The sequence below is a fragment of the Canis lupus genome, chromosome 16 (genome assembly GCF_048164855.1).
Source record: "Canis lupus baileyi chromosome 16, mCanLup2.hap1, whole genome shotgun sequence".
NCBI lineage: Eukaryota > Metazoa > Chordata > Mammalia > Carnivora > Canidae > Canis > Canis lupus.
Genome location: NC_132853.1, coordinates 59,127,942 through 59,148,144, shown reverse-complemented (window position 1 = coordinate 59,148,144; position 20,203 = coordinate 59,127,942). Strand labels below are relative to the sequence as shown.

Sequence of the window (20,203 nt, the reverse complement as noted above, 5' to 3'; positions counted from 1 at the left end):
CGGTCCTCATGGACACACGGTTCCCTCTGCTCTTGCTCCCGTATTTGTGACGCACCTGGAGTGCCATGGCGCTCCCTGAATGCTGTGACCCCAGGCTCGTCTGCTCACGATGAGGGAGGCTGACTCTCAGCCTGGGGCCCTTCCAGCAAGCCTCCGAGGAGAGGCCTGGGGGCTGGGTGTCAGCTGCTGCTCAGGGCTCTGGAGGACACGTCCTGTCCTGGTGACCAGACACACGTGCAGGGTGGAGCTCCTGCAGGAATGGTTTCTCAGAGGACCTCATGATGGTCTTTGGGTGGCATCGAGGTGATGAGATTGAGCAGCATCCCAAAGGTCCAGACTTGGTATCTCGGGGACTTGGTGAAGGTGCTCACCTGCCCCCATGTTCCCCATGGGACTCAAGGGTGTTTAGATCATCATTCTAAGGAGTCCATTGCCTTCTAGACCATCTCACCTTGTGTGTAACTTGGTTAACAAATGACACTGGGTTGCAGGAAGAGGGGTGCATGTGGGTAAATGCCAGGGACCCACAAGGCTCATGGGTAAGACTTCGTCTTGCTATAGGGGTGGCAACAGGGGCCTGTGGAGGCTGGGGCAGAGCCATACAGGGTTACAATGAGGACCTTGCCCCTCGGCCTGCTCCCAGCTCCTCCCCGAGCCTTCTGTGTCCCCTGTGTGGTTCAGTCTCCTCCCATGGGCTTGCACCTGGACCCCACCCAGTGTGGGCCCATGTGGCAGAGAACCCACCCACAATAGATCGGGGCCGTCCATGCTTTCAAATATTAAATCTGTTCAGAATATTAAATAATTTCCTCTTCAATGATCCCAGTAAATTTAATTAGTGCTCTTCTCCCAATAGAGTTGTCTCCTGGTTTCTGAAATGTTGCTTCACAAGGAAGGGGGCTCAGACTCCTGTGGTGTGCACAGCTGGACTGGCACCGTGCTTCTTCAGCTGCTGGGTCCCTGTGCCAGGCGGGGTTGGTCGGGTGACGCAGAGCTCCGTCTGTCCTCCGAGGTCTGTCTGTGAAGCACTTACTGGGGGTCCACATAGAATGTGGGTTCCTGGGGCCCTCGGGCTGGGAGATCACAAAGCCTGCGGCCTCTTTCCTGGGACTCTCTCGTGCTCTCTCAGATGGCTTGTTTTGGGGGAAGCCAGCTGCCAAGTCCTGAGCCAGCCCCAAAAGTGTGGGTTATTTATATTCTCAAAAAAAAAAAAAAAATTAAAAAAGACCCTCAGAGACTCAGTTTCCTTATCTGTAAGCTGGGGACAATCATGTTGACCTCACAGCATTGTTTTTTGAAGATTAAATGAGAAAATGCATGTTAGGTGCCTCACACATGGTAGGAATTCAGTAAATGTCATTTTGTTCTATTCCTCTCACGAGTCATAGCCTTAAAAATACATATTTCATAATGGTGAAACTTCCAGAACTACAGTTCAAATGATCACCCTGGGTGTGGGCCTTCTGAGAAGAGGCTGAGGGAGGGCCAGAGTGTGGCCGTGGCAGGGGTCTGTGAGCCCCGATGACACTTGGAGAGCCCCGCCGTGGCACAGGCAAATCAACGTACAGCCTGGTCTGAAAGGAGCATCAGCAGGTTGGATCGGCGGCATGTCATGGACATTTCCTCCTAGAATAAAGAAAGCCACGTCTTGGTCCCTCCTCTGCGGTATGTTTTGAGTCTGGCTACCGAGCAACAAATAAAAACAACAGCAGCAAAGACACATCTCCCTGATTAGCCAGTGATTGATTTGCATAATCAGCGCTGTGTCAAGTCAGCTCGCGAGGTGCAGCGCGCAGCCGACCGTGTTCTCCCGAGGCGCTCTGTCAGCTTCTTGGTCAAAGGCATGAGAACCTTCAAACCCTGCAGGTGGCTCCCCACATTCATCAGGGATGCCTTCCATCCTCCGTCCCTCCCACCCCCCCCCATCAAGCTCGTCCCCTGGAGGGTAAATCAACTCTGTAACATTTCTAATCGAGTTAAATAAAAACACTCCTTGTATTTTTCTTGATTACAAATAGTTTAGGTCCAATGTAGAAAACTTAGGGTAGACAATAAAATTCAAAAAAAGATGAATGAATAAACCACCCGATGTCCATCTACAGAGGGAGTTGCTGCCAGCCCTGGAGGCTGCATCCTTCCATCCTGTCTGGACGCTGGAGGCATGGAATTGGCACTTACTGCACATTCTGGTTTTTATAAACCTCTTCATTTGATGGCTTATGAACACTTTGCAGTGGCATTCAATGTTCTACTACAATAGGATTTTTAATGAGTGCACAAATTATTTACCATGCACCTGCAGCTGGACATTTAGCTTGTCCTCAGTCTTTGAAGCCATAAGCTGCAAATATTCTAGTACATAAATCTTTGGAGATAAATCTTTGCATTTGTTCCTGACTTTCTCCTTAGGGTAAATTCCTACAAGTGGAATTGCTGAGTTAAAGGTTAAACACAATTTGAAAGCTTTTGATCCGAGTGCCAATCTGCCCTCCAGGAGGATTACGCAGCTTCGGATCCCACCAGCAAGCGCGCGAGAGGGTCATTTCCCAGCAGAAGCACTGGATGCAATCAGCGGTTTCAGAATCCAGCTGGTGGAGAAAAATGGAAGTGTGTTTTTGTTTAGATGTGCATTGCTTTGGTGGCTGGTGAGATCAGACACCTTCCCACTTTGGGGTCCTTTTAAAGTCTTCTTTTGTGAGTTGCCGGCTGTGGTCTTGTCCTGCACACGTGTCCCTGTCTCAGGCATGTAAAGATGGCGCTGGCGATGAAGGTGGCCGTGCTGGCGTGGGCGTGCAGATGGAAATGCTCGTGGAGGATGGCAGGGCTACTCTGTGGGTGGAATATTTCTTCATGTTTCTCTCAAAGTGCTTTACCATGTGGCATTGTCCTTTAGCTGTTTACCCATCTGCTCCTCCAGCTTGGCACCCAGCGCCTGGATGGCAGGATTGGACCCTTTGCAGGCCTGTGGGTCACTGCCTGACCCAAAGCTGGACACTTAGAACGTGCCTGAGAAATACTTGTTGAATCCACGAATGAATGGAGATCCTGCATGAGGAATTACTTCCTTTGGGTAGAAGGCAGTTGGGAAGGTCCCCCGAGTATCGGTGGGGTAAGTGGTCAAGCCAGGAACACAAGGACTGTGTGACAGTCCTGATCAAAGAGTGCTGGTGCTTTGGAGCAAGAACAATGAGCAAATTGTATTTTATTCACCTGCATCAAAAAGCACAGGAGTCGGGGAACAGGGAGTGTCTGCCTAGTGGGTACAACGTCTCCTTTTGGATGACAGAGATGTCTTGGAACCAGATAGGGTGATGGTTGCACAATCTTGTGAAGGTTCTAGATGCTACTGAGTCATGCACTTTAAAATGGTTAATTCTATGTTGTGCAAATTTCACCTCAATTAAAAAAAAAAAAAGCAGCACAAGGCTGTCCTTGCTGGCCCTGCTCCCAGCCACTTCAGCCTGATGTGTTGTGTGTCATGACTGCCTGGGGCTCCGGCAGCTTGCGATGGAGCAGGGAACGCACCGCTTCTGGCTTGCTGTGTCAGCCCTGAGGTCGCGGATCAGCACGGGCTCCTCTGTCCAGGGGAGTCTGCAGCAGCAGCACAGCTGGGTCTGTAGAAGGCTGAGCAGAGGGCACATCTAGGCCAGGGGTCAGCACGTGGTCCACAGTGCTCGTCCAGGGTCCGTCATCCCTTGGCCTGTCTTTGGGGGTGGGGCTCCTTGGGGGGGGGGTTCTAGGTGGGGGGGGGCTGGGGACGGGGACTGCCACCCAGCCAAGGAGAGGTCGATGTGTTCTATTTTGAGCTGGTCAGAGGGAGGGAGGTCTGCTGGGGGCTTCTAGTTGCTCAAGCAGCCCTGTTGGGGACGGGGCACAGCAAGGACCCTTGAGCAGGGGCAGATCTGAGAACAAGATTGTCTCCATTGCTCCACCAGCTCTGGGGGGAGAAATGTTCTAAGGGGTTATGGTGAAGCCCAACCTGGAGGGGCAGGGTTTTGGGGGACCCAGGGCTCCTGGTGTGACTCCGAATTTCTGCAGCTTGGGCATCATACACTTCCTGCGGTGCCACCCCCACCCCCACCCTGCAAGACGTGACAATGGAGCTCCTGGAAGCAGACAAAACTAGCAAACTGGGGAACAAGGCTGAGGAGCTAGTTTGGAAAAAGAGTGGATTTCCTGTGGGAGGAGTGGAGAGAGGGAAATCCCCAGAAACAATATGCAGCTCACGTGCCCCCAGTGTCTGACATAGCTGCTCCCTGCAGTGCCGATCCTATGGCTTCAGGTGGGATCTTGTCCTGGAGATGTGCTGGGGGGCCATGGGGTTTGTCCCCCACCCTTAGCAGAGGAGAAAGTGGAGTCCTGGAGATGTGAATGGTGTGTCCCTGTCGTACAGGTGGCTGTGCTGGGCCAGGTACCCAAGCCCTCTGTCCTCCCGCCTTGGACTGCCCGCCTGCCCTCTCCAGGGAGGTCACCTTCTGATTTCTTGGGAACTGGCCTCATGGGTTAGGAGCCACATAGCCATGCTCGGTGAACAGTCCCTGGAAGTTAGGGTCTCATTTTCAGCGGCATCTTGTCATGGTGGACATGTGTTGTGGATGCCTCTGGGGGCAGGGCAGCTGTCTTTTTTTTTTTTTTTTAATTTTTTTTAAATTTTTATTTATTTATGATAGTCACACAGAGAGAGAGAGAGAGAGGCAGAGACACAGGCAGAGGGAGAAGCAGGCTCCATGAACCGGGAGCCCGACGTGGGATTCGATCCTGGGTCTCCAGGATCACGCCCCGGGCCAAAGGCAGGCGCTAAACCGCTGCACCACCCAGGGATCCCTGGGGCAGCTGTCTTAAAGATGCACATGGGGGATACTGGGAGGGGCACTGGTCCAAAGAGCCTGGGAGCTTAGGGTCACTTATTGCCACTGCTGGGGACAAAACAAGACCCAGCATGGGAAAGGGCACGCTCCCCTGCCCAGGCCCTGGTGCAGGAGATCCATCCAACCCCAGCTTTGTGCGTGCCTCACTGTGTGGCCTGGCAGTCTGATGGCCTGTCCTGGCCTTAGGTTTCCTTTCTTTGTTTTCCCCAAAGTATATCAGCAGTGATCCTGTAGCCTGTGGTGCAGCTCTGTGCAGAGGTTCAATGCTAGGATGAGACAGAAACATAGTTCTAGTTAGGATGTGCACAGGACTCTAAGCAGAGCCCTCAGGAAGTCAGAGGGACTGTCCAGAGGGAGGTGGCTGCGCTCAAGGAGGTCACCTGGAGACCCAGGCTCTCCTTCTGGGGTTCCTGTCCTCAGAGTGCTGCCTCCACATGCTTGGTCTCAGAGGGTCCTCCTTTGTTCACATTCCAAGCCTCTGGTGGAGGAAATGAGAGGTGAGGGTGAGCTCAGGGGTCTCCCCTGATGGCATGACCGACAAGCTGTAGGTGCCCCTTGTTTTACATCCCATTGGCCACAGTGTAGTCACGTGATCATACCTGGCTGCCAGGGAGGCCAGGAGGTATGGCCCTTATCTTGCACAGCTAAATGTCGGGGTCCAGTTATCTGACATAAGCATCTTCTGTCACCGACGGGGAGACGTTTTCTAAATTTTACTGGAGGACGATGATTCTAAGGGTCTGTCCGTTTTCCTAAGTAGGCCCTGGAGGCTGCCCGGGGGCCCGCTGTGCAGAAGTGGCAGGGGCTGCTTCCTGCTTACTTGGCTGGTCTGCTTCAGGCTCTGGTTTTAGAAGGGAGGGGTCCCTGCTTTCGTCGATAATAAGCAACAGCTGGATTAGGGGGCCCTGTGGGCGGGGTGGGCATGCAGGAGCGAGGGGGCTTGGTAGAGATGCTCGTTTGCAGAGAATGGATCCAGGGGGCTTCTGATCCACCTGACCCCTGGCTGCCCCCACCCCGTCTCCGTGCCCCCCACATCCTACCCCAGCATGCTCATCTGAATTGAAAGCTGTAGAATGCCACATGGTCCTCCAGGCCATGATTTTAATAATTCTGTGGCATTCTTGTTCTGTTCACTTCAGTGAACTATTTCCCACTAACAGTTCGTTAGCTTGCTTTCTGCCTGCAACAACCATGAGAATGCAGGCAGTTTGTAACCCCCCCCCGAGCTCCCCTGCTCCCCAAAGTTGGGTTTTCTGCTGGTGGTAATGGATGCTCTCTGCCATGCCCAGAGGCCACAGCTATCCCGTCTTTGCATGTTTGTGTGGGTAAGAGCAAGCCCCCCGCCTGCCTGCCCACCTTGCTTATAAAATGAAAGCACGTGTCCAGACGAACGTTCACAGCAGCTGCACTGGTGATAGCCCCACGCTGGAGATCACTCAGACGTCCGCCCATGCGCGGGAGTGCCGCTCAGCAGTAACAAGGAGTGAGGCTCGGATACGCTCGGCAGCGTGCTCGCCTCTCTGGGGAATGACGCTACGTGCAAGGAGCCGGACCAAGAAGAGGGTCTGTGCTGAATAATGTTACTTATGTAAAATTCCATAGAACAGATCAGTGGTTGGCTCGAGGCGGGGGGCAGTGGGTGCAGGAAGGGGTAGGAGGGAGATCTCAGGGTGCGGGAGGAGCTTTCTGGGGGTAGCTGCGTTCGCTGTGGACCGGGGGCACGTCCACACCTCAGAACTTACGAACTCCACCTTTAATCCTGTGTGCTTTGCTGTGTCTGCGATAGCTCGGTAAGGGGTGAGGGAGCTCCTGGGGGTCTCTTTCTCGGGGGCACTAATCCCATTCATGAGCCTTGTGACCTCCCAAGGGCCCCACCGCCAGATACCAACTCCTTGGTGGTTAGGATTCAACCTGTAAATCTGGGGGGGCACACACGTTTCCTCCACTGCACTGTGTGACTGCTGCACATGCCGATGCATCCCTCATGGCCTTGGTGCCTCCCAGAGGGCACCCATGGAGCTGGACATGCCTGCCAGGTGTGGCCCCACACGGGGCACCCGGACGCAGTGAGCTCCCTGTACTGACAGCAGGAGATGTTTGCCAGACACCACCCACTGGCTGGAGGCTCCTGGACCTTGGCTGTATTTCTGCGTCTGTGTGCTCCCTGCCTCGAGCAGTGGAGACCTCCCCCGGGATGACGTTGTGGTTCTGAGGGACGGAGCCCCACATGTTCTGCTCCGATGTGCGCTTTGTGTCATGGAAGTCACGAGGGTGCATGAGCCCCCATCTTGGGCTCCGAGTAGCCTGCGGGCTGCAAGCAGATGGCGGTTGTCCCGTCTACCTGCTGGCGTGTGTGGTAGTGTCCTGGGGCTGCCATAATGGAGTTCCGCAAGCCGGGCGGCTTAACTCAACCCAGGCTGATCCCGGCATTGGTGTAGAGGCCAGGAGTATGGGATGAGCAGGCTAGGCTCCCTCCAGGAGCTCAGGGAGCGTCTTTCCTTCTCTCTGCTGTCTTCTGGGGGGCACTCCTTGTGTGTCACTGCATCACCCAGCTCGTTTTCACTTGGCCTTCTCCTGTCTGTCGTGTCCTCACATGGTAATCCCCCCTTTTTATAGGAACTCCAGTCGTGTAGGTGAGGGCCACCCTTACTGATCTCATCTTAACTTGATTGTTATCTCCGATGACCCTGTTTCCAAACAAGGTCACATTCTGGGCTACAGGGAAATTAGGGTGTGGATGGTGTTTTGGGGGCCACATTGAGCCCACAACAGTGTTTATCCTACTGTAATGTAAGTAACAGACGGTTACACGCCCACATTGTCCGTGAGGGGGGCCATCGGTCCTTCACGACACTGTTTCCGGCCCCTGCACATCCTGCTCCTGCCTCTCCGGGTGGGAGATCTTGGGAAAGCCCCCATCTTGTCAGGTCCTCAGTTTATTCTTTTGTGAAAGAGATGGTCAGAACACCTGCTCAGAGTATTTGTGGGGGGTTAATGAGGTCCAATGCTGGGCCCAAGGGAGGGCTTGGAAAGTAATGGAAAATATGTAGGAGTGGATCGGGAAATGCCAGAGTCTGAGAGGCTGCACCAGGAGCATAGGCGGCGTCCCCTTCAGTGAACCCTCAAAGGGTTCTCCTGGGAAGAACAGGGTGTGAGTGGTGTTTTAGGGGCACACCTGCTTTTTTTCTCTTCATGGGGGGCCGTGGGCAGAGAGAAGGGAGAGAGAATCCAAAACAGACTCCTCACCCAGTGCAGAGCCTGACACGGGGTTAGATCTCATGACCCCGAGATCACGACCTGAGCCAAAATCACAAGTTGGATACTTAACCGACTGAGCCACCCAGGCACCCCTAGGGACAGCCCTGCTTTAGACACGTGTGCAGGAATGAAGGCGAGGGAGCTGAGGGCCCAGAGTGTGGCCAGGGCAGGGGGTGGGGTGGTGCCCAAAGCCCAGAGGGGTGGCTGTGGGGTGGGGGTGCCGTGGGGGAGGGGAGGAGACAGGTGCTGGGAAAGCCGGCTGTGTAGGGAGAAGCAGGTTGTAAACACATGGAGGGAATCTGTGCGTTGAGTTGAAGCCCTAACCCCAGCACTTCAGGATGCACCTGTATCCAGAGGTGGGGCCTCGGGAGAGGCAGTTAGGTTACACGCGGCCATGTGGGTTAGCCCCAATCCAGAGCGGGCATCAGGACACAGACATACATGGAGGGACGCCTGTGGGTTTAGGGGGAAGATGGTCATTCGTCTACCAGCCCAGGAGAGAGGCCTCAGAAGAACCAGCCCCACTGGCACCTTCATCCCAGACCTCCAGCCTGGAGGCAGAAACAAGTGCGTGTTGTTGACGCTGCCAGCCTGGGCTGCTAACATGCCAGGCAGGCACTCCCCAGATGGATGTCTTCTCCAGAGTCCACCGCCACGGTGAGGCAGCTCCAGCCCCACCACCCGGTCAGGCAGACAGGCCCGCCAAGCTGTGAGTCTGACTGGCAAGGCCGGTGGCTGCTACCTTCTTATTGGTGGTGACATGATTAGGTCGTGTTTGCACAGGAGCCTGGGAACAAGACCGTGCCTCAGGGGTCTCTGGGAGGAAGTGCATCAATGAAGTAGCAACACAGTATCGTCTTTTGGAAGATCTTAAACCGGGGGGCAATGAAATCCAAGTAAGAATGAATTCAAAGGCAAAAATGGTTTAGTTTTCTCCTCCTCTACCCCCTTGGGTGGCTTTGGGGCCGTGTCCCATCTTGTAGGATGAAGGTGCTGTTGTGTGGGTGTGGGAAGCCACGTGGCAGCAGCAAGTACCCACGGGAGCCGCAGGGCACACATCCACGTGTCCGTGCGCGTGAGAGCATTTAGTGACTGGGAGGGTGCGGGCTGCAGCTGGCCTAGAAGGGACACCGAGTCATGCGCCAGCGAAACTGACCCTGACCTGTCACGGTCACCCCACGGTACTGCCCCATGGCTGCCATGAGAAGTTCTTGGAATCACTAGGAAATAGAGAAGGTGTCACTATGGGAGGTGACAATGTTAACCTAGTTTATTGTGATGGTCGCTGTATATACACATGGCAAGTCACTGTTCTGTGCACCCACAACTAATACTACGTCCTATGTCAATCATACATAGCTCAGTAAAACCAGGGGGAAAAAAAGAAATTCATGGAAATAGCGAAGGTCTGAATTTTCCATTAAGGAATTCAGTATCTTCTAAACTTGAAGGATAAAAGCCATCCAGAATGACTCTGTGAAGCTCTCTGTGTTAGTTACAATGATTTAATAGCTATACCCTTAAAAAGTATAGAGCCATGACCACTCACCCACTCTGCTGGGCTCTGCACACTGTTTCTTGCTGGTCTGGGTCAAGCTCTTCAGTCGTGCTTTGAACCCTGGAGTGATGCGAACTGAGGGACAGGCTGACATGTCAGAGGAGAGTCAAATAGAAGGTGGGCAGTGGATTACATTTAACAGGGGTAAGGAAGAGAGCTCACCCATGCCATGTTTGGACATAGATTTACAGAAATAGTGCAGAAGAAATGGGCTTAAAACAAGCAGCCTATTGCAGCTACTGTTAGGAGTGTCTTGGTGGACACCCCAGGTGTGATGGAGGGAGTTCTCTTAGCTCTTTGCCATTGGACTGCTGTGAGCCTGGAGCCAGGTTCTGGGCACATTCTGGGCCTCCAGACACTTGTGCAGAATTCCAGGATGGCAGTTAGGATGAGGACAGGTTGTTTGCAAAGTAGCTGTGGGACTGCACGTGCACCTCTGTGTGTGTATGCACCTGTGGGCATCTGTGTGCCATGTGCACCTGTGTGTATGCCTGTACACACCCGAGTGTATGCCTTTGCACACCTGTGGGCATCTGTGTGCTATGTGCACCTGTGTGAATGCCTGTGCGCACGTGTGGGTATGTGTGTGCTACGTGCACCTGTGTGTATGCCTTTGCGCACCTGTGGGCATCTGTGTGCACCTGTATGCATCTGTGTGCTGTTTGTGCCTTTGGGCACTTGTGTGTGCATCTGTGGGCATCTGTGTGTTGTTTGTACCTGTGGGGATCTCTATGCACACCTGTGGGCATCTGTGTGCTGGGCTTGATGGTGCAGGAAGGAGCCACGGTCACTCTTCCTTATTCCTCATCACTCCAGAAGGCAGAAGTGAATTCCCAACTGGATGACGAGCACAGCAGGTCTGGGATCAACGTTGGAAGAATGTTTCCCAGCAGTGCAGGTCTTCCCCTTGAGGGAAAGTCTGTCGGGGGACGTGGGGAGCACCCTGCCACCGTGGTTGCTCGGGCAGAGCTGGGTGGTGCCGTGCGGAGGGTTGTAAGGTAGGAAAGGTTCCCACAGAGGACACGCTGGATCAGGTGATGGCCAGCTGCTCTGAAGCTCATCTGATTTCATTATTGATCCCTTCGATGTGTGTTGAATAGTATCCCTCAAAATTTGTGTCCACTTGGAATCCCAGTGGTCTTCCTTAGAAATAGGGTCTTTGAGGATGTAATTGGTTAAGATCAGGTCCTGCTGGATTAGGTGGGATCTGAATTCAGTGATTTGCCCTTAGAAGGAGGGAATGCATGGGGGAGGCCATGTGGAGACAGAGGCAGAGGTAAAGTGATGTTGCCACAAGCCAAGGAAGCCCAAGGATTGCCAGCAACCCCCAGAAGCCAGGAGAGGGGCCTGGGATGGTTTCTGACCAGAGTCCTCGGAGGTGGAGATGCCTTGATTTGGGACATCTGGCCTTCAGGACTGTGAGAAAAGATATTTCTCTTGTCTTAAGCCCCCGATTTTGGGTTCCAGAAGCCCTAGGGAGTGGAATCACCTGCTGCCCCGGCCCCGGGCGTTCCCTGTGTGGCACGAAAGGGAAGGTGCTTCCTCTGCTTTGCCTTCTCCTGCTCTGAAGACTTTAGAGTCAAATGGAAAATCCTTGTCATTTTTCACGATGCCACATTTCCTGCTTTTTTTTTTTTTTTAAATAAAGTATTGCACGTGCCTAGTGAACATTCTAACACCCGCGCTCTGTGATGTGGTTACTGTTTGCAGCGTACAGAGAGAGCACGTGCTTCCATCGCGGCCTTGGGAGCCCAGAGCCGGGCGTGCCTGCGCCCCACTGTTTCCCTTTCTCCAGCTGGCCTCTGGCCACGCATCCATCTCTCATATCTCCTCCTGTCTCCAGCCTCCTGAACTTGTTTGCACTCACCTTGCGCCAAAGGGGGTGAGGAGCATGGGGGGCAAAATCAGTTAAAATTCAGGTGTTTTGCCTTCACAGTGCTACACACCTGGCTCTTGGGAAACCCGGAGAAATCAGATTGATTTTCCAGTGTGTATCCAGATGTCTGTCATCCCGTGGACACCACGGTGTCTTCTCTGTCCTCTGGAGAATCTGTCTGTCCAGGCGGATGCGCCTTCCCTCCACTCACGTCTGCTCAGATTCGGCTGAGCACATCCACACAAAAGGGACAAGAGTGCTACTTCTGTAGAACAAGCTTAGCACAGACCTTCTTCCCACAGGATTGCCTGGGGTTGCCTAGCAATCTGACAGCACTCTGCCTCAGCAGACACACGACTTGGATGGATTTTTCCTATTTTTAATTTGTTTTCTGGGTGGGTATTATTGTGCAGTCGTAGGCTGAGCTCAAAGATATGGCATGGGTCCCACTCGAAACAAGTAGGTCCAGGAAGATGGGGAGGAGCCCACAGGTCCTCGAAGGGGCCTCAGCATCTGTCTCTGGCCGTCGCCCTGTTTGTGAAAGTTGTGTGGCACCTGGGGACCCTCTGCCTGCACCCCTGTCACATTCCCCATGCCATCCCGGTTCTCCAGAAGCAGCCGGGTTATTAATATTAAGCAAAGCGAAGAGAGAAGAGTGTGCGATGTGGACACGGGACCCTGAGCTGCCTGGATCTCCCCCTGACATTTCCCGTCCACGTGGGAGGAGATATGGATGATTTGCAAGGGGTTCACCCTCCTCTCGAGAAGATAAATGTCAGAACTGAAAGCAAGCGGGTACTGATATAGAGCTGCACACTCTTAAATAAAATATCAAGTCTGGAAGTGTGTGTGTGTGACATTGCAGATGCACCTGTCTGCTCCCCTGCATGTGAAGTAGGAGGCGGCATGGCGGGGGTGGTCCTGCTTGCAGACTCAGACCTGGGGTCAGGGTCTAGGGCTGCTGTTCAGGCACTCTGAGCCTCAGTTTCCTCAGCTGTAATAGGAGGGGACTGTTCAGAATGACCTCTGAGCCGCTTCCATTCGGAAATGCCATGATGACGTCTGGGACAGGAAGCCAACGAAGGAGTAAGATGGTGGAGGAAAATAATGTAAACTGGAGATTGAGTCTCAGGGAAAGCTGGCATTTGGGAGGAAGTGAGGGAAGCAAATGGGAAGGAGGAAGGACGAGTGGAAGACCAGGCTGTCATGCAGAATCAGGAAGAAGTTTCCAGAAAGGGAGTGGATAGCAGGGCCACCTACCTTAAATGATCAAGTGCACCGAGGGTGGAGTGCAGGCTAGTTTGATGACTCCATCCCTGGAGACCCCAGGAGGGCCATTCTGTGGGGTGTTGGGGGCAGATGGGAAGTGTCAGCGATAAGGGTCCTTGGGGAGAGAGCAGTGTCTACAAGCGGCTCTCACAGCAAGGGTGAGACCCCCACCCGCTTTCAGACTGTGGGCCAGGGCCCCCAGGGCAGGAGGGATTGGAGTCGGGGAGGCCCGACATGGCTGGACAGAGGAAGCAGGAGGGCATTTGGAGGGAAAGGGGGATGGGGAGGAAGTCTGAGCTCTCCCTTCCTAGTGGAAACCCATGGTGTAGTCATCTGCCAGGAGTAAGGGGGGGTCACATGGTGGCTCGGGTGTGTAGTCGGGCAGCCCACCCAGCTGGCCAGCTGGTGCTGAGGCAGTGCAGGGAGGAGGGTCTCTGCGCCAGCTGTGACCGGAGGTGAGGGCTGGGCTGGCGCGGGCCTCCGTGGCTTCACTGGGTAAGTCAGTGGGTTGGAGCCTCTGACTGCCAGGTTTCATCGTGATCTGGGTTTCATGGGGTCTGAGAGACACAAGCCCCTGGAGCCCTACAGAGTATATGCTTCCGCACATCTGCTCCGCACGCACCGTCAGTGGGTGGTTTCCCTGTGGGGCTGTCCTTACAGGGAAGTCATGAACACTGGCAGGCACCTGTCCAGTGACCTATGGTGCGCTCAGACCGCGGCCTGAAAGGGAAACTCGCGGTAGCCAGCAGTGGCCAACAGGACAGGGCAGGGGTAGGACATGGACATGCCTGTGTGTTAACATGTGATGTAATATTGGTGTGGGGAGGAGGAGGGAGGAAGAGTCATTTTAACAAGGAAGTTAGGACTGCATTAAGTAGCCTTAGAATTTACTCTATTGGATTGAGAGACCAAACAAGGAGGCCCGGTAACCATGTAAAATGCACTTCCCACCGGTACACCTGCTGGTCATCTGTGGACCTAACAGGATCATGGAGGAAGGGCACGCAGAAAGTCCTCTTCTGTCTTTTCTCCCACATTTCGCTGTTGTGTGAGCACCTCCTTAGTGCAAGATGCTCACCATAAAGACCTAGCCACGGTGCCTTTCTGCTGTGGCTTTTCAGGCTGCTCATCTCGGATGGAGGGTCTAGGAGAAGGGAAGACAAGTTAAATAGTTTTGGGGCCACAGTCTGAGCTTATAAGAGCCCTTTTTAGGGGGTCAGTGAACCCACTGACCCTCAGTGGACCATGGCATCTGGTCTGGGAGGCTCTTGGCGAGGCCACAAGAGCTTCCTGTGTTAACAGAGGGATGTCTGGCAGGTGGCTGGGCCGCCCTCCTGTTCCTAAGAGGACATGTGTTGTCTGAGGGGGGAAATGAGTGTCTTCAGCTTATACATACAGGTGGCAGTGCATGGAGAAGAAAGGAGGCACTCCATCAGGACTTGGCCCACGCAGGCCAGGAAGGTACAGATTACAACCTGGGCCAGGTTTGTCTGGCGTTAATCTGTCACTAGGCTGCCAGAGGTGTTTTGGTGATGACGCCCTCAACATGTCTGTGTACTAGACAGTTGGATGTGTCACCACCCTGCTCTAATTGATGGCTTCCCCTACACGGTCTGCCTTCTCTCCCATCCTGTGGACTCCCCTCTTCTCCCCCCTCTTACTGGATGCACTATTTCATGCATCCCTTGTCATATGTTTTCACGATTTACTCCCTTGTTTTGTTGGAGCACATCCTCTAGTGGCTTCCTGAGAAGCAGTGCATAGGAAATAAAGGTTTTTGAAACCTTGCATGTGCAAAGGTTTTTATTTTATTTTAATTTTAATCTCACAGCTGATTGTTAATTTGGCTAAGTTAGGGATTCTAGGCCAGGAAAGATTTTCCTTTGGCACTTTGAAGGCACCACCCTTATCTCCTGGCTCTCACTGTTGTTCTAGAGATGGCTAATGCCCATTCTCATTTGGGCTCTTTTTTATGGGACCTGGAAACTTGTGGGAACTTTTTTTGGCCTCAGTGTTTGGTATGTCAGTATACTTTGATGTGGGTCAGTTTCCATCCATTGTGCTGAGAACCAGGAAACTCATTTCTAGGGCAATTTGCCTGTTTTGGTTCTCTCAGTGTTTTCTTTCAAAGAGCGTCCTGTTCTTGATGCGTAGATGCAGTATCTTCTCTGCTGCCTTTTGAGACATTGAAAGGGACTGTTGATGATACCCTCTCGTCTTCGTTTCCTCAAAGTTCCTCTCCACCCCCCCACCCCCCCAGCCACCACCGCCCTGGGTAGTTTGGTGGCTCTCTTCTGAAAGGCTTTCCTCAGATGTCTGGAAATTTGGGGATGTCCACTCACATTTTGGGGAGTGGCCTGCAGAGCTGACTGGAGGCTCTGAGGACTGGGTGGGCTTGCCCACGGGGCTTTCCTGGAGGGAGATTGGTCCACACTCTTCTGGGAAATAGCCAGGTTATGTCTTACCTGCAGGAGGAGAGAGGGACTCTCCTGGGCTTTGCCTGAAGGGCATGGTCCTCTGGGGGCTGATGGGGGCTCTCAGCCTTTGGGGGACAACATACCTCTCTGCCACCCGTGCATGAAGTCCCTCCAGCCACAGAGCCCCTGCTTCATTCTCCCCAGGGAACACCCCCTCCAGGGTGGCTGGCCATCTGGGGGTCTGGAGCAGGTAGCCAGCAAGGGTCTGTGGGCTTCTCAAAAAGATCCTGCTGCTCTGAGCTGCCTTCCCTATCTCCACGGGTCCCTGGCCTTACTGGTCGGAGCCTTGGAGGTGGTTTCTCAGCTTCCCTCTGCTGTGGGGTTAGGAGTCAGCATGGCCAGGCCAGACACCACTGCTCTATCATTTTTCTTGTCTTTCCTCCCGTTCTCCAGCTCTTTGGTGTTTATATCTTTATAAAATCTCTTTTGGTAGTTTTAGTGGGGTTTTAGAGGGAACAAAATTAGTTGTGTGCCCTTGACTAAAATGTTTCTGAGGTAAATCTCCTCGTTTTGTCCCTAATTATCAGTGCAAAGTACCATTCTCAGCTTCTCCTCCCTGTTCTCACTAAAACAAACAAGAAAACACGAAAACCAACAAAGTTTCCAAGTCAGAGGTGTATAAAATATTCTTTTATGCTATCCCAAGATGGACAATCTCCTGGGTGTTCCTGGTATGAGGACGTACAGTTTGGTCCTGTGCCCTTTTCTGGCCAGATCCCTAGTGGACAGCAGCTGCAGCTGGAAGGGCACATTCCCTAGGGCTCGCCGTGAGGCCAGCCTTGCTGGGGCCTGTCTCCAAGGGGGGATCCCATTGTGCAGGTCCTGTGGCTCAAGCTGCCACAGCTGCCAACTTCAGCCCACCCACACAGGAGCACCATGGGTCTGTGGTGCTGAGTGCCCGCTGGGTCTGATGGAGCTTGGGAACAGGATTTGGTGCTGTCTTCAGAGAGATTTTCTGGAATGATCTAGAAGAGTGACCTATAAGGAGCTATTACTTGCCTGTGAAGGAAGAGGCCTGCCTGTAGGGAGACAGTTGGGTGATGGGTAGTGGGTGGGCCCAGCCACGAGTTGGAGGCCACAGAAGCCTGGACCATCTGACAGTGGAGGACAGAGAAAGCCAATTAGGTCTTCTGAGCAGGGATGTGCCATTTTAAATATGGGGGCTGGGGAAAGTTCAATCATCCAAGCAGCTGCCTTGCTGGTAGACAAGGCATTTATCCGGTGTTTAGCTGTAGGCCGAGCAGCTTACTTGAAATTGTATAGCACGATTCCCCCTGGCCAAGACAGATCAATGATCCAGACAGGCTGGAGGGCCAGAAATTAAAAGCATTAAGCTCGTAAGTGGACAGTAGCCACTTGTCTTGGACACTGTCTATTCTCACCCTGCAGGGAAGGCAGCCGGCAGCACGGCGCCCCAGGCATGCAGGAACGCAGAGCCCACACGCCTCCCTCCGCTGCCTCTGATTCTTCTAGGCCCCTAACAAACCCCAGATTCCATGACATGCTTTTTGCCTCACGCAGAAAAGCAGGACAGTCAGGTACAGAGAGGAATCCTAGGGTTCCAGAAGCATCATCCAGAAGTAAAAAGCAACCTGGGATGGTTTTTCGTTTGTTTTTAGATTGAGAACGTCTTTGAGGTTACAGCTCACCCCTTCTCCCCTGTGGTGTTCTGGGCACAGCATCTGTGTTTTGCTTAGAAACAGAAGTAAGGTCTGCCTGATCCTGTGGTTCTGCTTGGGACAGTCCAGGTCCTCCTGCCTTTGGTGCTGACATTCCTGCCCTCTGTGGGTCTCATCCCACCAGCCCACAGGGTCCCCACTCCACCCACCCTTACCTTTGGCTTTCCTTCTCCCCTCCCAGCCCCTAAACCAGGGCCTCTTCCCCCAGGTTGGGGGAGGATGGAGTAAGAACAGGGACAACCTGCTCTCCTGATTTGAGGCAAATCCTAGGCGACCTCCCACAGTGACAGCCCCACATCTAGGCCAGGGCAGGGATGTTTACATAGGTTACCTTCGCCAATCTGGAGAACCACCCCAGCAGTGGCCCTGTGTGGCCCCTTCACTCTCCATCTGGAGGAAGGCAAGGCACTGAATTTCAGGCCTAGGTAAGGGAGTGGGAGGCCTGTGGACCAAGTGGAAGAGGAGTGTAGGGGGGCATTCACTCCCGCTGTGCCTGAGTTCCACCGCAGGCCCAGGGCCAGAGCCCGGGAGGTGGGAGGGCAGGGGTCCTCCGAGGAGCTGCCGGCCCACGATCGCCCCGGGGGCAGGCGGGAGGGAGGGAGGGAGGAGAGGCGGGGCCAGGGCTGGAGGGCGGCGCTTGCGGGGACCGGGCTGCTCCGGGCCCTGGGGACCCCTGCGCTTCGCTCACTCCTCCCCCGCCGGGGCTCCGCGGGCCAGCGCTGCGGCCGCCAGGGTGCGCCCCCCCGCCCCGCCCCGCCGCCGTCCCCGGCCCGCTCCGCCCGAGCCCCCCCTCGCCGCGCTGCGCGCTCCGCCCGAGCCGCCGCCGCCGCCGCCGCGTGCTCCCGCTGTCTCCTCGCTCCAGCCGAGCGAGCCGGAGGAGCCGGGGAGAGGGAGAGAGCGAAAGGGGGAGGAGAGAGGGAGAAGGAGGGCGGGAGGGAGGGGAGCAGAGGGAGAGGAGGCGGCGGCGAGCAGGAGCGAGCGCGGAGCGCCGAGCCGCGGGGCAGCTCCGGAGCCGGGAGCCTCCTCGGACAGCCGCCCGCCCCGGCCCGGCCCGGCCCCGCTCCAGCGCCCGCCCGCTCGGAGGACACGCGGCCGCCGCCGCCGAGCCCGGCCCGCGCCCCTCGCCGCCCGCTCCGCTGCCCGCTCGGGGCCGGGATGCAGCCGGGGCATGGCCGCCGGGCCCCCGTCACCTGCCGCGGGGAGCGCTGAGCCCGTGAGTACCCCGACCCTCGCCGGCGCGCGCCCTGCGGGTCATCACCTTCGCGTTGCCCGGGCTGGGGGCGGGGGCGGGGGCGGGGGCGGGGGGGCGCGGCCGGGGAGGGGCGCACGAGACCATCCCGGGGCGCGCGGGGAGGGGGGCGCCCTCGGGGTCAGGGGTCCCCGCACGCACCGGGTCTGGGTTCCGGGGTCCCTCCCGGGTCCCTCCCGGGCTGGGGTCGGGGCACGTGGCCCAGCCGGAGGCCAGAGGGACGGTTTTGTGAATGGGAAGGCCCCGGGGTCGGGCTCCATGGAGACGCAGGGGAGTCCCGCGCGCCGTGCGGCGGTGGCGGTGGCGGTGGCGGCGGTGGTGGCGGCGGTGGTGGCGGCGGTGGCGGCGGCGGCGGCGGCGGCGGCGGCACAATGCCCGGCGCGGGGAACTCCCCAGCGGGGGGAGGCCGAGGCGCACGGAGATCCCGGCCCGGCGGGGCGCATCCGGGGAGGCGGCCGGAGCCCTCGAGTGGGAGCGGGGGCTGGGACCCCGCGGGGTGCGCTGCCCTTCTGTCCCCGCACCCAGCCCCGGAGAGCCTGCCCGAGGCCCCGGGGAGGCTCCCGCGAGGAGTGGAGGACGCAAAGGAGTTGTGGGCGGAAGGGAGGAAGGGGCTCCCACGGCTCCCTGAAGAGCCCCGGGGCCGCGCGCTGCGCCGTGCGCGAGGGTAGGCGCCGCGGTGGGGGTGGCTAGCAGCGCGGGGCCCTCCGGGGGGCGGCTGGGGGCGCTCCCAGCGGAGTCTCCAGCCCGAGCCGGGTCTGCTGCTCCCCGCTGTGGCCGCTCCAGGGGCCAACACGGCCCGCGGGGGAAGCTGGAGCCGCGCGGCGGGCGCAACCCTGGCCCAAACTTTCTGCCCCAGCGGCCCCGGGAGGCGGTGGCGCTCGTCCCTTCGGGCGGCTGCCTCCGCGGTGCCCCCGGCAGGCACAGGGCCTGAGGTCCTCTCCTCCTCCGGGCGCGGAGCCTCCCTGCGGGACCCTCATCCTGTCCGTGTGAGATCGAGGGAGCGGCGCCTGCCGAGGACCGACCCTGTGCGCCCCAGCGCAGCCCCCGGATCCACAGTCTCCTGGGGGTGGGGGTGGCGGTGTTCCTGGGAGTCTGGAGCTCCCTCCCGCCACAGGGCACAGGGTCCTGCCGAGTGAGGGAAACTCCTCCGTGAGAGCTTTCCAGCTTTTCCAAGGGACTGGGTTTATTTTTTAGTGGTCACTTTAAAAAAGGACTCCTGGGGCGCCGCTCTTCCTGCCTGTGAACACCCGGTGGTGGAGGTGAAGGACAGGGACCCAGGATCCATCTCCCAGGCGAACCCCCACCCCGAGCTAGAGGTGAAGTGAAGTCAGGGTTCTGCACGCGCAGGGTCACGAAGTTCCTGCTGAAACACCCTCCCTGCTCAGGAACGCCCTGGGTGCACCCCCAGTTGCCCCGGGCACTCAGCGCCTAGCAGATTCCAGGTCGCCCTTCATGAGGTCTTTCAGTCAGAAGACAGCTTTGGTTTTACCGGTCTGCAAAAGATAAATACATACATAAATAAATAAAAAATAAGTAAAAGTATAAACATCGCCACAGAACCTGCTTGTTAATTGTGCATAGTGGATTTGGGCGGATGTCTTAATTAGGCTGCGTTATTAACGGGGATATTACACTAATTAAAACCAGACCTTCCAGGTGAGCAAAAACTGTGAAGGGAGAGAGAGAAAAGTTGCAGCAAAAGCACCCCCTGATGAAAGTGGGGTGCATGTAACGTAGGGGGGCCACTCCTCCAGTGGGGGCCCAGGGCAGGGTCAGGGGAGGGCGCCTCCTAAGCACCAGCCAATGTGCACCCCCTCCCTTCCCGCCTCCACTGGTGAACGAGGAGGACCTCGAGGCTGCCACCCTCATCCCTCCCTGGGGACTGGAGGCCTCTCTGCGTGGGCACAGGCTCGCCACCGCACACTCCTGGAAGCGACGCTTAACCCCTCATTTCCCTGCCAGGAGTTTC

General features: G+C 56.0%; 1 protein-coding gene across 8 annotated transcripts in view; it reads left to right on the top strand.

Annotated features, from left to right (window-relative positions):
* The window catches only part of RBFOX3 (RNA binding fox-1 homolog 3), a 446,818-nt gene that overhangs the window by 19,110 nt on the left and 407,505 nt on the right, over positions 1-20,203 (top strand). Inside the window, exon 1 of one of the 8 annotated variants that reach the window (XM_072781877.1) lies at positions 17,944-18,198. The exons of the other annotated variants lie outside the window; for them this stretch is intronic. The gene's annotated coding sequence lies outside the window, so the exon portion shown is untranslated. Of the gene's footprint in view, positions 1-17,943; positions 18,199-20,203 lie in introns of those variants that run through there. 8 annotated transcript variants of the gene reach the window in all.